The 16,316-nt window shown below is 38.2% G+C and overlaps 1 protein-coding gene and 1 non-coding gene across 9 annotated transcripts in view; both read left to right on the top strand.

Annotated features, from left to right (window-relative positions):
* The window catches only part of AFG2A (AFG2 AAA ATPase homolog A), a 332,309-nt gene that overhangs the window by 44,337 nt on the left and 271,656 nt on the right, over positions 1-16,316 (top strand). The gene's annotated exons all lie outside the window — the stretch shown is intronic.
* Positions 5,237-5,365, top strand: LOC139176864 (small nucleolar RNA SNORA11). Its single transcript, XR_011561344.1, has one exon. It is a non-coding gene; the product is annotated as a small nucleolar RNA SNORA11 (small nucleolar RNA).

The following is a 16,316-nucleotide window of genomic DNA, read 5'->3' as shown; positions in this document are numbered from 1 at the left end:
TTCCCTGATAGCTCAGTTGGTAAAGAATCTGGCTGCAATGCAGGAGACCCTGGTTCAATTCCTGGGTTGGGAAGATCCTCCTGGAGAAAGGATAGGCTACCCACTCTGGTATTCTTGGGCTTCTCTGGTGGCTCAGCTGGTAAAGAACCCACCTGCAACTTGGGAGACCTAGGTTGGGAAGATCCCCTGGAGAAGGGAAAGGCTACCCACTCTAGTTTTCTGGCCTGGAGAATTCCATAGACTATTTAGTCCATGGAGTCACAAAGAGTCGGACACAACTGAGCGACTTTCACAGTTATCCGTGTTTTAAAAACTAGCAGACTTCTTTATTATATGAATAATCAAAAGGTTGTTTACTAATTACATATTCAAATGTTGCTGCTGTATTTTTCATTTGGTGCTTTTTTCAAGATGAGACTAGAACATCAGAATGTGAATTGATTTCCTAGGATGAGCTCATGAGCATTATTCTTCTGTTGCAGAGATTGAATTAAATAGTTTAATTGACCATATTTACATTTCATTCTTCTTGTATCCTCAGGATAATTAGAAGGAATTTGATTTTCTGCTTTTTAAAACAGTACTTTATTCTGTATTTTTTATTTCTTACAAACACAAAGGATTGAGGGTTTCTATGATGCTTTGCACATTGCTTTATTTTGGAATAGATAGTACAACCTGTGGACACTGTATTAACTCCATATTGGTTCTTGGCAGGGCTTTGGAATTTGGTTTCTTTTGATTTTGCTTCTTGTTGTCTAGACAGAAGACGGTCTTCTATCACTTCCAAGATCCTAGTCTTCCCTGCCAACTTCTCTTGTGCATTTTTATAGTTTTAAGTAATAACAATTGAATGGGAAAACACATTTAAGAGAGTCGATTACTTTTAACTAGAAATACTCTGTGCCAAAATCACAATTATAGCTTTAACATTATTAGCTATTGTAGAAGTTCAGCTCTTTCATTCCACTTTTCTTTTTCTACTGTACTTTTCTCAGGGTTCTATAGGGGAAGAAATGAGTGGAAGGATCAATAATTTCCATTCTCAGCTCTGATCCCAGTTAACATTGATGAAGTTGAACATTTTTCTGTTCAGTTTGTAGAGAACTCTTAATTTGCAATTTCTGATAGGTGTCTTATAAATAATGTTGAGGTTGTCCTAGAAGGATATGCCACACTTGTATATATAGTTGATCAGTACTCAGTATAATAAGCACAGCTCATTTTGTTGTGTTTCACTTTATTGCAATTCACGGATACTGTATTTTTTCAAATTGAAGGTTTGTGGCATGACCAGCAAGTCTACTGGAGCCATTTTTCTAACAGCATTTTGTCTTACTTTATGTCAGTATTACATTTTGGTACTTATTGCTGCATTTCAGACTTTTTCATCATTATTTTTAGGGTGAGCTTTGATCAATGACATTTGATGCTACTATTGTATCAAATAATTATTTTAGGGTTCACAAAATGCCCCCATATAAGATGATGAACTTAGCTGATGATGAACTTAATTGTTGTGTGTGTTCTGACTACTTTAATGGACTAGCCGTTCCCCTGTCTTGCTTCCCCTCCTTTGGCTTCTTTATTCTGAGACACAACAGTATTAAATTTATGTCAATGAATAACCTACAGTGGCCTCTGAGTGTTCAAGTGAAAGGAAGAGTCACATCTCTCACTTTCAGTCAAAAGCTAGAAACGATTAAGTTTAGTGAGGAAGGCATGTCAAAACCCAAGATAAGCCCCTAAAAAAGCTAGGGCCTATTTGCTGTATGATGCAGGGAGCTCAACCCAGTGCTCTGTGACAACCTACGGGGTGGGATGGCATGGGAGGTGGGAAGGAGGTTCATGAGGTAGGGGACATGTATACCTATGGCTGATTTGTGTACATGTATGGCAGAAACCAACAGAACACTGTAAAGCAATTATCCTCCAATTAAAAATAATTTTGTTTTTAAAGCTAAAGCTCTTGTGCTAGACAGTTAGCCAAGTTGTGAATGCAAAGGAAAAGTTCTTGAGGTGGGGGTTAAGTGCTACTCCAGGGAACACGTGAATGATACAGAAAGTTTGCGTGATCTGGATAGACAAATCAGCTACAGGATTCCCTTAAGCCAAAGCTTAATCCAGAGCAAGGCCCTAATTCTCTTCAGTTCTGTTAAGGGTGGGATAGGTGAGGATGCTGCAGAAGAAAAGTTTGAAGCTAGCAGTTGATTCATGATGTTTAAGGGAAGAAACCATCTCAATAACATAAAAGTATAAGATGAAACAGCAAATGCTGATGTAGACGATGCAACAAGTTATCCAAAAGATCTCGCTAAGAAAATTTAATGAAGGTGGCTACCTAAACAATGAAACAGGTTTTTCTTTGTAGACAAAACAGCCTTATATTGGAAGAAGATGTCATCTAAGACTCTAATAGCTGGAGAGGAAATGTCAGTGCCTGGTTTTAAAGGACAGGCTGACTCTCTTGTTATTGGCTAATGCAGCTAGTGACTTTAAGTTGAAGCCAGTGCTCATTTACTATTCTAAAAATCCTAGGACCTTTAACAATAATGCTAAATCTACTCTGCCTGTGCTCTATAAATGAACAACAAAGCCCGGATGACAATACATCTGTTTGCAACATGGATTTCTGAATATTTCAAGCCCACTATTGAGAACTAAAACTCAGGAAAAAAAAAAAATTCCTTTCAAAATGTTACTGCTCATTGACAATGCACCTGTTCATCCAAGAGGTGTGATGGAGATAAACAACAAGATCTATGTTGTTTCCATGCCTGCTAACAGCATCCATTCTGCAACCCATGATTCAAGGTGTTATTTTGACTTTCAAGTGTTATTATTTAAGAAATTCATTTTGTAAGGGTATAGTTTTTATAGATAGTGATCCCTTTGATGAATCTGGGCAAAGTTAATTGAAAATCGTGTAAAAAGGATTCACCATTCTAGATGTGGGTATGCCATTAAAAACATTCATGATTCACAGAAAGAGGTCAAAATACCACCATTCCCATCATCAAAATACCACAGGAGTTTGGAAGAAGTTGATTCCAACCCTTGTGGATGACTTTGAGCTTTTCAAGACTTCAGTGGAGGAAGTAACTGCAGATATGGCAGAAATAGCAAGAAAACTGGAATTCGAAATGGAGCCTTAAGATGTGACTGAATTGCTGCAATCTCATGATAAAACTTGAATGAATGAGGAATTGCTTCTTCTGGATGAGCAAAAAAAAAATGGTTCCTTAAGATGGAATTGACCCCTAGTGAAGATGCTCTGAAGATTGTTGAAATGACAACAAAGAATTTAGAACATTACCTAAACTTAGTTGATAAAGCAGTGGCAGGGTTTGAGAAGATGGACTTCAGTTTTGAAATTCTACTGTAGTTAAAAATGTAAACAAACATTGCATACTACAGAGAATTTGTTTATGAAAGGAAGAGTTGATTGATGTGACACACTTCACTGTTGTCTTAAGAAATTGCCATAGCAACCCCAGCCTTCAGCAACCACCACCCTGGTCAGTCAGCAGTCATCAGCATCAAGGCAGGACTCTCCCAACAGTAAAAGATTTTGACTCATGGAGTGCTCAGATGATGCTTAACCTTTTTTAGCAATAAAGTATTTTGTAGTTAAGGTATGTACATTTTTTAAGGCATAATACCATTGCACTCTCAGTGGACTACAGTATAGTGTACACATAACTTTCATATGCACTGGGAAACAAAAAGATCTGTGTAACTCACTCTATTGCTATATTCACTTTATTGAGGTGGTCTTGAACCAAACCAACGTTATCTCTGAAGAATGCCTATAAATACTTGATGTGTTGTGCTTAGTCACTCAGTTGTGGCCGCCTCTTTGCAACCCCATAAACTGTAGCCCACCAAGCTCCTCTGTCTATAGCAATTCTCCAAGCAATAATTCTGGAGTGGGTTGCCATCCCTCCTCCAGGTGAGGTGACGTGAGAGTCACTGTCGTGTCAGACTTTGCAACCCCATGGACTATATGTATGTATATATTGCTGCTGCTGCCAAGTCGCTTCAGTCGTGTCTGACTCTGTGTAACCCCATAGATGGCAGCCCACCAGGCTCCTCTGTCCCTGGGATTCTCCAGACAAGAATGCTGGAGTGGGTTGCCATTTCCTTCTCCAGTACATGAAAGTCAAAAGTGAAAGTGAAGTCTCTCAGTCGTGCCCGACTCTTAGCGACCCCATGGACTGCAGCCTACCAGGCTCCTCCATCCATGGGATTTTCCAGGCAAGTGTACTGGAGTGGGGTGCCATTGCCTTTTCCATGATACATATATAGTCCCTGAAATTCCCCAGGCCAGAATATTGGAGTGGGTGGCCTTTCTCTTCTCCAGAGGATCTTCCCAACCCAGGGATCAAACCCAGGTCTCCTGCACTGTGAACTGATTCTTTACCAGCTGAGCCACCAGGGAAGCCCAAGAATACTGGAGTGGGTAGCCTATCCCTTCTCCAGTGAATCTTCCCATCCCAGGAATTGAACCGGGGATCTTCCCAATCCAGGGATCAAACCCAGGTCTCCCTTATTGCATGTGGATTCTTTACCAGCTGAGCCCCCAGGGAAGACCAAATACTTGATGAGTGTTTGCTAAAAACAGTTTTTCATTTACTGTAAAGGAAATCATTGGTAGGGTTAATGTGGTTCTTTTGTGGTACCACTTTTTCATTTCACCTTGTACAGATATGGAGCAATTACACATTCATCTGATCTTGCCCTTTTAGTTCATCGGTCCCAACTGTCTTAAAAGCCATTAGCATAACGACTTACTGATAATCTCTAAAATGAAGTCTTAAGCTCTTTAGCTTATTCGTAACCTGACTTGTGCCTTCTTTACTTTCATCTTACATTGTTCTATTCAACCATTTTGTATTTTTGCACATTGTCCCTTACCTGAAAAATTTCTGACTTCTGTTACTAAAGATCTTGTAATTTGATTCCTAATATACACATGCAAATCTTACACATATATGCCTGTGGTTCTTTTGTCTTATTCATCTTTATATCCCCTCTGTTTGGCAAATAGTACCAACTAAATTTTATTGAATAACTGAATATTTTGTGAAGCGTTTTGGCTCATAGTGTTTCTTATTTTTCAGAAATACTTATTTTGCCTTTTTGTATAAAAATACATGTAAATATATTTGGTAACAGCTTTATTGAGATATACTTCATGTATGAATCATTCGCTTATTTAAAGGGTACAGTTAGCGTGGTGTGCTCAGAGCAGGGGGCCTGAAGAAATGGCTCACTGTTTACAACACACCCAACAGGAATCTGGGTTCATTGTGACAGGAGACACAAAATGTGTGGCCTTTCCATGAACAAGTACCCAACACATGTCCCCCTGCACCTCCATGTGGCTTGGGGACAGGACCAGTGAGACAGGGCTCAACATTGGAAGAAAAAGTATTTAGTGGGGAAGCTTGCTACCTAGAGCTTGTCCAGTCCACACGTGGGTGGGCCATGATTAATCTTATAAAGTCTTTGAACCTCTCTTTTCAAGGAGAAATAAAGAAAGAAAAAGAGATTCCAACTATATGCCATTCTGGAAAAGGCAAAACTGTGGAGACAGTAAAAAGATCAGTGGTTGTCAGGAGTTTGTGGAGAGATGAATATACACGGTACAGAAGTTTTTATGAGCAGTGAAAATACTTTGAATGGCTTTATAACGATGGATACATGTCATTATGTGTGTGTGCTAAATTGCTTCAGTTGTCCGACTCTTTGCGACCCCATGGACTATAGCCCACCAGGCTCCTCTGTCCATGGGATTCTTCAGGTGGAATACTGGGGTGGGTTGTCATGCTCTTCTCCAGGGGATCTTCCTGACCCAGGGATCAAACCCATGTCTCTTCAGTCTCCTGCCTTGGCAGCTGGGTCCTTTAGCACTAGCACAACCTGGGAAGCCCACATGTCATTACACTTCTGTCTAAATACATAGAACGTGCACTGCTATTCTCCTCATAAAAGTGAACTCTGAGTGAATGAGGACCTTGGTGATTATGAAGTGTCAATGCTGTTCATTCTTGGTTTAAAAAGAAAGAAAAAAGTACCATTTTTAATAATGGTTATGCCTGTGAGGGAGGGGGTATATGAGGAATTTCTGTACCTTGTCAATTTTGTTGTAAACCTAAAACTGCGTAGAAAAAAAAAGAGTCCCCCCCACCCAAATTACACTCACTGTAGACATTTTTGGCAGAACTTTCATTTCACTTTAATATATGTATAGATATTATATATATATGTGTGTGTTTGTTGGATTGTGGTGTAAAATGTATATTTTAGATCTGAAAAGTTTGTAGGCCACTGTAGTTATTTATTTTGGCAAATAAAAACAAATTAACCTCAAAAAAAGGGTACAATTCAAAAAAAGGGTCTAGTATATGCAGGAGTTGTACAGCTATAATTACATTAATTTTAGAACATTTTCATCATCCCAGAAGGAAACTCTGTACACTTTTCCCATCGTCTCCCAACCTGTCCATTCCGTCAGCCTTAGGCAAGCACATACCAATTTTATGTCTCTAGATTTGCTGTTTCTAGACATTTCATGTAAATTAGATCATAAAATATGTGGTTCTTTGTGGCTGACTTCTTTCATTTAACGTAAAATTTTCAAGGTTCATCCGTGTTGTGTCATATATCACTGCTTCATTCCTTCTTACTGCCAAATAACATTCTATTACATGAATATTACATATTTGATTATCCATTCCTTAGTTGATAGACATTAGGATTCTGTTTACATTTTGGCTCTCATGAATAAAGCTGCTAAGAACATTCAAACATTCATGAACAAATTTTTGTTTGAATACCTGTTTCCTTTTTTTTTTTACTTAATTTAATTGCTGGATAATTACTTTATAATATGATGGGTTTTGCCATACATCAACATGTATATATGTATCCTCCCCATCCTGAATCCCCCACCCACCTCTCTCCCCACCCTATCCCTCTGGCTTGTCCCAGAGCACTGGCTTTGGGTGCCTTGCTTCATGAATTGAACTCTCACTGGTCATCTGTTTTGCATATTGTAGCGTACATGTTTGTTTCAATGCTATTCTCTCAAATCACCCCACCCTCACCTTCTGCTGAGTCCAAAAGTCTGTTCTTAAACATCTGTGTCTGTTTTGCTGCCCTGCATTTAAGATTGTTGGTACCATCTTTATAAATTCTGTATGTATGTGTTAATATACAGTATTTATATTTCTCTGTTGGACTTACTTCACTGTATAATAGGCTCCAGGTTCATCACCTCATTAGAACGTACTCAAATGTGTTCTTTTCATAGCTGAGTAATATTCCATTGTTTATATATATCACAACTTCCTTATGCATTCATCTACTGGTGGACGTCTAGGTTGCTTCCCTGTTCTAGCTATTGTAAATAGTGCTGCAGTGAACATTGGGGTACATTGGTCTCTTTGAATTATGGTTTCCTTGGGGTGTATGCCCAGCAGTGGGATTGCTGTATCTTGGTTTCAGTTCTTTGGGGTATATATCAAGTAGCGTTGTTGCTAGGTCCTTGGTAACCGCTTGTTTAACCTTTTGAAGAGCTGCCAAGCAGTTTTTTGAAGTGGTTGCACCATTTTACATCCTCAGCAGCAGTGTATGCATCTTTTGTATCTTTTGAGTGTAGCTATCCTAGTGGGTGTGAAATGGTATCTCATTGTAATTTTGATTTATATTTTCTTTGTGGCTAGTGATGTTGCAAAGCTTTTCATTTGTACATTGACCATTTGTATGTGTTTTCTTTAGCAAAATGTCTACTCAGGTTTTTTGCTCTTTTTAAAATGTTTTTATTATTGATTTTATTAATATATGCAATTTATTTTATTGATTTTGATATTGATCAATTGATATTGATTTTATTAATATATACAATTGAGTTGTATATATACTAGATCAGATCAGATCAGATCAGTCACTCAGTTGTGTCTGACTCTTTGCGACCCCATGAATCGCAGCACGCCAGGCCTCCCTGTCCATCACCAACTCCTGGCGTTCACTCAGACTCACATCCATCGAGTCAGTGATGCCATCCAGCCATCTCATCCTCTGTCGTCCCCTTCTCCTCCTGCCCCCAATCCCTCCCAGCATCAGAGTCTTTTCCAATAAGTCAACTCTTCACATGAGGTGGCCAAAGTACTGGAGTTTCAGCTTTAGCATCATTCCCTCCAAAGAAATCCCAGGGCTAATCTCCTTCAGAATGGACTGGTTGGATCTCCTTGCAGTCCAAGGGACTCTCAAGAGTCTTCTCCAACACCACAGTTCAAAAGCATCAATTCTTTGGTGCTCAGCCTTCTTCACAGTCCAACTCTCACATCCGTACATGACCACAGGAAAAACCATAGCCTTGACTAGACGAACCTTTGTTGGCAAAGTAATGTCTCTGCTTTTGAATATGCTATCTAGGTTGGTCATAACTTTCCTTCCAAAGAGTAAGCGTCTTTTAATTTCATGGCTGCAGTCAGCATCTGTAGTGATTCTGGAGCCCAGAAAAATAAAGTCTGACACTGCTTCCACTGTTTCCCCATAGATACAAGCCCTTTATTAGATATCTGCTATCAGGTGGCACAGTGGTAAAGAATCCACCTGCCAATGCAGGTGATACAGGTTTGATCCCTGGTCCAGAAGATCGAGAAGAAATGGCAACCCATTTCTGTCTTGACTGAAAAACTTCATGGACAAAGGAGCCTGGTGGGCTACAGTTCATAGGGTCTCAGAGAGTCAGACACGAGTGAGCACTCACACGTCAGATGTATGTGATTTGCAAATATTTTCTCCCATTCAGTGAGATACCTCTTCTTGATAATGTTCTTTGCAGCATTAAAGTTTTTAATTTTGAGAAAGTCCAGTCTCTCTCTTTTTTCTTTTGTTGTGTGTAGTTTTGATACCACGTTTGAAAAAGTATTGCCAAATTGAAGGTCAGGAGGATTTACCATATATTCTATTTTGAGTTTATACTTTTAGCATGCACATTTAGGTCTTTGGTTAATTTTTTTTTCCCTCCTGAGTATGTTTAACTCTGCTCCTTTACATGTAACCATGCTGCTGCTGCTAAGTCACTTCAGTCGTGTCCGACTCTGTGTGACCCCATAGATGGCAGCCCACCAGGCTCCCCCGTCCCTGGAATTCTCCGCAAGAACACTGCAGTGGTTTGCCATTTCCTTCTCCAGTGCATGAAAGTGAAAAGTGAAAGTGAAGTCACTCAGTTGTGTCCGACTCTTAGGGACCGCATGGATTGCAGCCTACCAGGCTCCTCTGTCCATGGGATATTCCAGGCAAGAGTACTGGAGTGGGGTACCATTGCCTTCTCCGACATGTAACCCATAGGACTATAGAAATTCTAACTGTAGCTTGGAGTTATAACCATATGTGGAAAAAGATTTGTTGTGGTTTCTTTTAAACTGTGGTAAAATGTGCAAAATATGAATTTTACGATTTTCACCAGTCTAAAGTGTGTAATTTGTGGCATTAGGCATATTCCCATTGCTGTGCATCCATCACCACCATTCGTCTTTAGAACTCTTCATCTTCCTGCACAGAAGCTCTGTACCCATTAGAGAGTGACTCTTTGTTTCCTCCCTCACTATTAAGTATGATGTTGGACTTGTTTTTTCTTTTTTTTTCTTTTAAAGAGTCCTTTACTAAGTTCCTTTCTATTTCTAGTTTGCTGAGAGGTTTTTTTTTTTTTTTAAATCATGAATGGATGTTGAATACTCGTGAATGCTTTCTCTGCTTCTATTGAAAAGCTCATATGGTTTTTCTTAGTCTGTCAATACAACAGATTACATTGAGGTTTTTTTTCACATTGAATTGTTCTTTTATTCCTGGATGAACTCCACTCTGCTGTGATATAGTATCCTTTTTATATATTACTGGATTCTATTTGCTAACATTTTGTTGAGAATTTTTGTTGAGAATATCTTCATGGGAGATGTTGGTGTGTAATTTTCTTATAATGTTTTTGTCTGGTTTTGGTATTAGGATAATGCTGGTATTATAGTGAGTTGGAAATGTTCTCTACTCACTTATATGTTGGAAGAAATTATGTAGAATTCGTATTGTTTCTCCCTTGAATGGTCTCTATTGAAACCATTTGGTCCTATTATTTTCTTTATTTGGAGGGATTAGGTTTTATTTAATTTTTTAGTAAACCTAAGATTATTCAGGTTATCTGTTTTTTATCTTGAGTGAGTTTTGATAGTTTGTATCTTTTAAAAAATTGGTTGATTTTGCCTTAATTTTCTGATTTAGGGACATATAGTTGTTTATCGTCTTCCTTATTATCTCTTAACTGTCTGTGGGATCAGTAGTGATATTTTGTCTTTCATTTCTGATACTGGTAATTTATGTCTTCTTTTTTTTATCACAATCAGTCTGCCTGGGGGTCTAGTGATTTTATTGAATTTTTTTCCCAGTTACCAGCTTTTTATTTTATTTTTCCGATTTTGATTTCATTATTTCTGTACTCATTATTTTCTTTTCCATCTGCATTAGGCTTAATTTGCTCTTCTTCCTTTAGTGTGAGGTGGGAGCTGTGGTTAATGAACTTCTGTCTCTTCTAGGTCAGTGTTCAATGCTGTAAATGATCATTAGGCATTGTTTTAGCTGCATCCCTCATATTTGATGTGTTGTACTTTCATTTCCATTAGTTTAAAATATTTTTTATTTCCCTTGAAACATCTTTAACTTAATATGGTCTACTTTTAAGTGAAAATGTATCACATGCAAGAATCTTTAAACAGTCTACTTGTATTGCTCCCCTCCTGGCCTTTGTGCTATTGTCATATATTTTACTTTGAGTTCAGTTCAGTCGCTCAGCCAAGTCTGACTCTTTGCAACCTCATGGACTGCAGCATGCCAGGCCTACCCCTGTCTATCACCAACTCCTGGAGTTTACTTAAACTCATGTCCGTTGAATCAGTGATGCCATCCAACCATCTCATGCTCTGTCGTCCCCTTCTCCTCCTGCCTTCGCTCTTTGCCAGCATCAGGGTCTTTTTAAATGAGTCAGTTCTTCGCAACAGGTGGCCAAAGGATTGGAGTTTCAGCTTCAGCATCAGTCCTTCCAGTGAATATTCAGGACTGATTTCCTTTAGGATTGACTGGTTGGATCTCCTTGTCTTCAAGGGACTCTGAAGAGTCTTTTCCAAAACCACAGTTCAAAAGCGTCAATTCTTCAGCACTCAGCTTTCTTTATAGTCCAACTCTCACATCCATATATGACTACTGGAAAAACCATGGCTTTGACTGGACGGACTTTTGTTGGCAAAGTAATGTCTCTGCTTTTTAATATGCTGTCTAGGTTGGTCATAGCTTTTCTTCTAAGAAGCGAGCGTCATTTAATTTCATTGTGGCAGTCACCATCTGCAGTGATTTTGGAGCCCCCCAAAATAAAGTCTCTCACTGTTTCCCCATCTATTTGCCATGAAGTAATAGGACCAGCTATTTGTAAGGCCTTCCCAGACAGCCATTTTGCTTTTTTGCATTTTTTTCTATGGGAATGGTCTTGATCCCTGTCTCCTGTACAATGTCACGAACCTCATTCCATAGTTCATCAGGCACTCTATCTATCAGATCTAGGCCCTTAAATCTATTTCTTACTTCCACTGTATAATCATAAGGATTTGATTTAGGTCATACCTGAATGGTCTAGTGGTTTTCCCTACTTTCTTCAATTTAAGTCTGAATTTGGCAATAAGGAGTTTATGGTCTGAGCCACAGTCAACTCCCGGGCTTGTTTTTGCTGACTGTATAGAGCTTCTCCATCTTTGGCTGCAAAGAATATAATCAGTCTGATTTCGGTGTTGACCATCTGGTGATGTCCATGTATGGAGTCTTCTCTTGTGTTGTTGGAAGAGGGTGTTTGTTATGACCAGTGCATTTTCTTGGCAAAACTCTATTAGTCTTTGCCCTGCTTCATTCCGTATTCCAAGGCCAAATTTGCCTGTTACTCCAGGTGTTTCTTGACTTCCTACTTTTGCATTCCAGTCCCCTATAATGAAAAGGACATCTTTTTTGGAGGGAAAGTTATGACCAACCTAGATAGCATATTCAAAAGCAGAGACATTACTTTGCCAACAAAGGTCCGTCTAGTCAAGGCTGTGGTTTTTCCAGTAGTCATGTATGGGTGTGAGAGTTGGACTATAAAGAAAGCTGAGTGCCGAAGAATTGATGCTTTTGATCTGTGGTGTTGGAGAAGACTTGAGAGTCCCTTGGACTGCAAGGAGATCCAACCAGTCCATCCTAAAGATCAGTCCTGAGTGTTCATTGGAACGACTGATGTTGAAGCTGAAACTCCAATACTTTGGCAACCTGATGCGAAGAGCTGACTCATTTTAAAAGACTCTGATGGTAGGAAATATTGAGGACAGGAGGAGAAGGGGCTGACGAGGATAAGATGGTTAGATGGCATCACCGACTCAATGGACATGGTAAACTCTGGGAGTTTGTGATGGACAGGGAGGCCTGGTGTGCTGCAGTTCATGGGGTCGCAAAGGGTTGGACACAACTGAGAAACTGAACTGAACTGAACTGGAGCATCCCTTTAGCCAGTCTTGGCAGGAGAAGATTTTTCTCTACATGTATGCAAACATTTTTATTATCAGGCAACCATCAAAAGAGATCAGAAGAAATGGTCTGAATTTATGACCCAAAAGATCATAAATTTGGACAGATCTGGGCTAGAAAATGTCTTGCAAAACATATGTATGGCCCAACACTTTTACATGTTGGCAACATTTTTGACTACTTCTGACCACATGTGTTGGTTAATTCCTAACTCCCTAAATTTCTATTTTCCCCATCTCACCTCCTACAGTCTATTTCCCTGTCATTTCTACTCCTCTGCCACTTTTTTTTTTAATATAGCACAAATGAAATGTACATCTGCTCATTTATTTATTCCCATACCAAACATTGAGCATCTATACTGTACAGACACTGTGTTAGGAAGGTCCTAGTGATAGATACATACATAACAAAAGAACCCTTCTGTTTGGTTATTATTCACTCATATCACAGATGCCCAAAGAAGAAGAATCTCAACAAAACTTTAAAAAAAATCTTTGCTATTTGAAACTTTTCTGGGCCTTTTATATGATTTCTTTTAGTTTGGGGGCATTTGGTCATATATTACATGTGGCTGATTTAAAATTCACTTGAGAAACTTGTGTACATGTGCTTCTTTGGTCCCAGGGCTAGGGGCCCAATCAGTAGAAGTCCCAGTCTTTTCCTACTGTTCCTGTATGTTTCATGTATTTTATCCATATTCTTTTATCTTTTCCCTATTGTGCTATGCCATAGTAAGAATGACAGAGGTTAGTAAGTTTCCTTAAATAATCAAAGAATTTTTTGCTGAATGCAGTTAAATTATTCAAGGAATTTGGTGAATTAGGAAAAACAAAATATTTTAATGAGACATGAAGAATTTTCTAAATGAAACTTTGTCATTTTCATGATGTGAGTTTCATTTTTTTAAAAAAGAATATTGCTGCAATTGGATTTTTTTTTCTTGTTAAGTTTCCATTTTTTTTTTTTTTGGTGAGACTTTTCATTGTTTTTCAGACAAAAGTAAGTTGTTTTTTAAAAGCTCATTTTGGAAATGGTTAACCATTTTTAAGTTGAACTAGGGCATAAAGTTTTGATCTAAGGGGGACTTATTTACATACTTATTGTATTTGTAAGTTTGACTTCAGTATAGCCAGCTCTCTGAGCACAGCTCACAGTAGACTCATTAAAGTGTGATTGTAATGTAAATGACGTTTTAGAAATTGAACTCAAGTTTTAATATAACCACTTAACTGATCAAGAAATCTATAGTTTGAAATTTGGTTACAGTGTTTGCCTTAAAGTTGATCCTTATTGCCATGGTTTTTGGAATATCTTTTTATTTACTGGCATAGTTCCTTTCTTCTTTACCTTAATGTTTTCCTTTATTAATTAGAATTAGAGAACCATCTGGCTCCCATAACTTTTATGTTTCAATGAGATTCTCAAATGTGATTTACTCAACAACAAAATCACTCAGATTAGTAGCAGTTTGCAATTATTAGCAAAGTTCTGGTGTACAGTTCCTTATATTCTTTCTCATCTACTATTTTTTAGCAGTTCTTTCCTGTGAAACTGTTAGGTATTTCAACCTAGCAACCTTATGCAAAATGGAAGCAGGAAAAGGGGAAAAGCTGAGTTAAGAGAGAAAAGAGAAGGAGAAAAACACTGCATGCTCAGCCCTTTCCACCACCCTGTGCAAGGTCTTTCTCCGTATTTTTATTTGCCTTATGCTCCACTCGCCTTCTACTTTTCAGAGTCCTCATGTAGTTGGGTTTTGTATTTTGTCTGAAATTCGTATTTTTAATCAGTGGGGTTGGGAGACAGACAGAGGCTATATATGGTTTATGGTACTATAGTGGAACTGGAACTTAGACTTGTCTTTTAAGAAACCTCAAAAGAACATTCATTTGTTTGTTTATTTATTTAAATTTTTTTATTGGGGTATAGTTGCTTTACTCAGTCCTGTCTGACTCTGTGACTCCATGGACCATACAGTCCATGGAATTCTCTAGGCCAGAATACTGGAGTGGGTAGCCTTTCTCTTCTCCAGAGGATCTTTCCAACTCAGGGATCAAACCCAGGTCTCCTGCATTACACGTGGATTCTTTACCAGATGAGCCACAAGGGAAGCCCCCACAATGTTGGTTAGTTTTTGCTCTACAGCAAAGTGAATCAGTTATACATATATCCAGTCTTTTTTAGATTTTCTTCCCATTTAGGTCACCAGAGATCATTGAGTAGAGTTCCCTGTGATATACAATAGGTTCTCATACACAGTAATGTATATATGTCAATCCCAGACTCCCAGTTTGCACCAGCCCCCTTCTTCCTTTGAAAACCATAGGTTTGTTTTCTACATCTGTGACTCTATTTTTACTTGTAAATAGGTTCATCTATACCATTTTTCTAGATTCCATATATGAACGATATTATACAGTATTTGTTTTTCTCTTTCTGTCTTACTTCATTCTGTACGTCAATCTCTAGGTCCATCTACATGTCTGCAAATGGCACTGTTTCTTTCCTTTTTATGGCTGAGTGATATTTCATTGTACATATGTACCACATCTTCTCTATCTGTCCTTCTTTCAGTGGTCATTTAGGTTCCTTCCATGTCCTGTTCATTGTAATAATGCTGCAATGAACATCAGGGTGCATACATCCTTTCGAATTACAGTTTTCTCCAAATATATGTCTAGGAGTGGGATTGCTGGGTCAGATGGTAACTCTATGAATATTTTTAGTTTTTTGCTGTTTTCCATAGTGGTTGTACCAATTTTACATTTCCGCCAACAGTGTAAGATGGTTATCTTTTCTTCACATCCTCTCCAGCATTTATCCTTTGTAGATTTTTTGATGATGGCCATTTTGACTAGTGTGAAGTGATATCTCATTGTAGTTTTGATTTGCATTTCTGTAATAATTAGTGATGTTGAACCTCTTTTCATGTGTTTGTTGGCCATCTGTCTTCTTTGGTGAAATGTCTATTTCGGTCTTCCACCCATTTTTGGATTGGGTCTTTGTTTTTTTTTAATACTGAACTGCATGTACTGTCTGTGTATTTTGGAGATTAATCCCTTATCAGTTGCTTCATTTGCAGATGTTTTCTCCCGTTCTGACAGTTGTCAGTTGTCTTTTCATTTTATTTTAGAATTATTTTTTAAAGCAGGAGGAAAAGTATTTTGTCTTTTCACCATATAAAGCTAATGACTTTCACTTATTTTTACTTTGATGTAAGAATACTTTTTAAACACTGCTTCCTAAATTTGATTTGTCTTCATTAAAGAAGCATCTGGAACTTTTTTTTTGAATCTTGGAAGTTGGTTTTCTAAGCTTATCTTTCTGCATTATGTAGTATCCCTAGTTATTTGGTATATTTATGATTTCTTATCAAATTAAATGTATCTTAAATACTTGAATTGTCAAGAAGCTGGTGTATGACACAGCAGAGAATTTGGAACAGGTGCCAACCCACTTGCTAGTGCCTGTCCTTACGTCGGGACTTGTTAGTGTACAAGAACAAAGTGAAAAGCACTCTTTGTTGCCATATATTCTATAAAAATTAACACTTTCAAAAGAATTTTTGTTCCTGGCAGTGTAATACTTGGCACATAGCAAATAAGAGAATCTTGACTAACAGGTATATAAGGACACTGTCAGCCCCATATAAGGACACTGTCAGCCCCTCTGGAGCTACTGAATTCCTCTTTCATAGTCATTTTTCTTGTTCC

Source organism: Bos indicus, chromosome 17 (assembly GCF_029378745.1).
Source record: "Bos indicus isolate NIAB-ARS_2022 breed Sahiwal x Tharparkar chromosome 17, NIAB-ARS_B.indTharparkar_mat_pri_1.0, whole genome shotgun sequence".
Classification (NCBI taxonomy): domain Eukaryota; kingdom Metazoa; phylum Chordata; class Mammalia; order Artiodactyla; family Bovidae; genus Bos; species Bos indicus.
The sequence above is the reverse complement of the archived record's forward strand: the minus strand, read 5'-3'. Positions and strand labels throughout refer to the sequence as shown.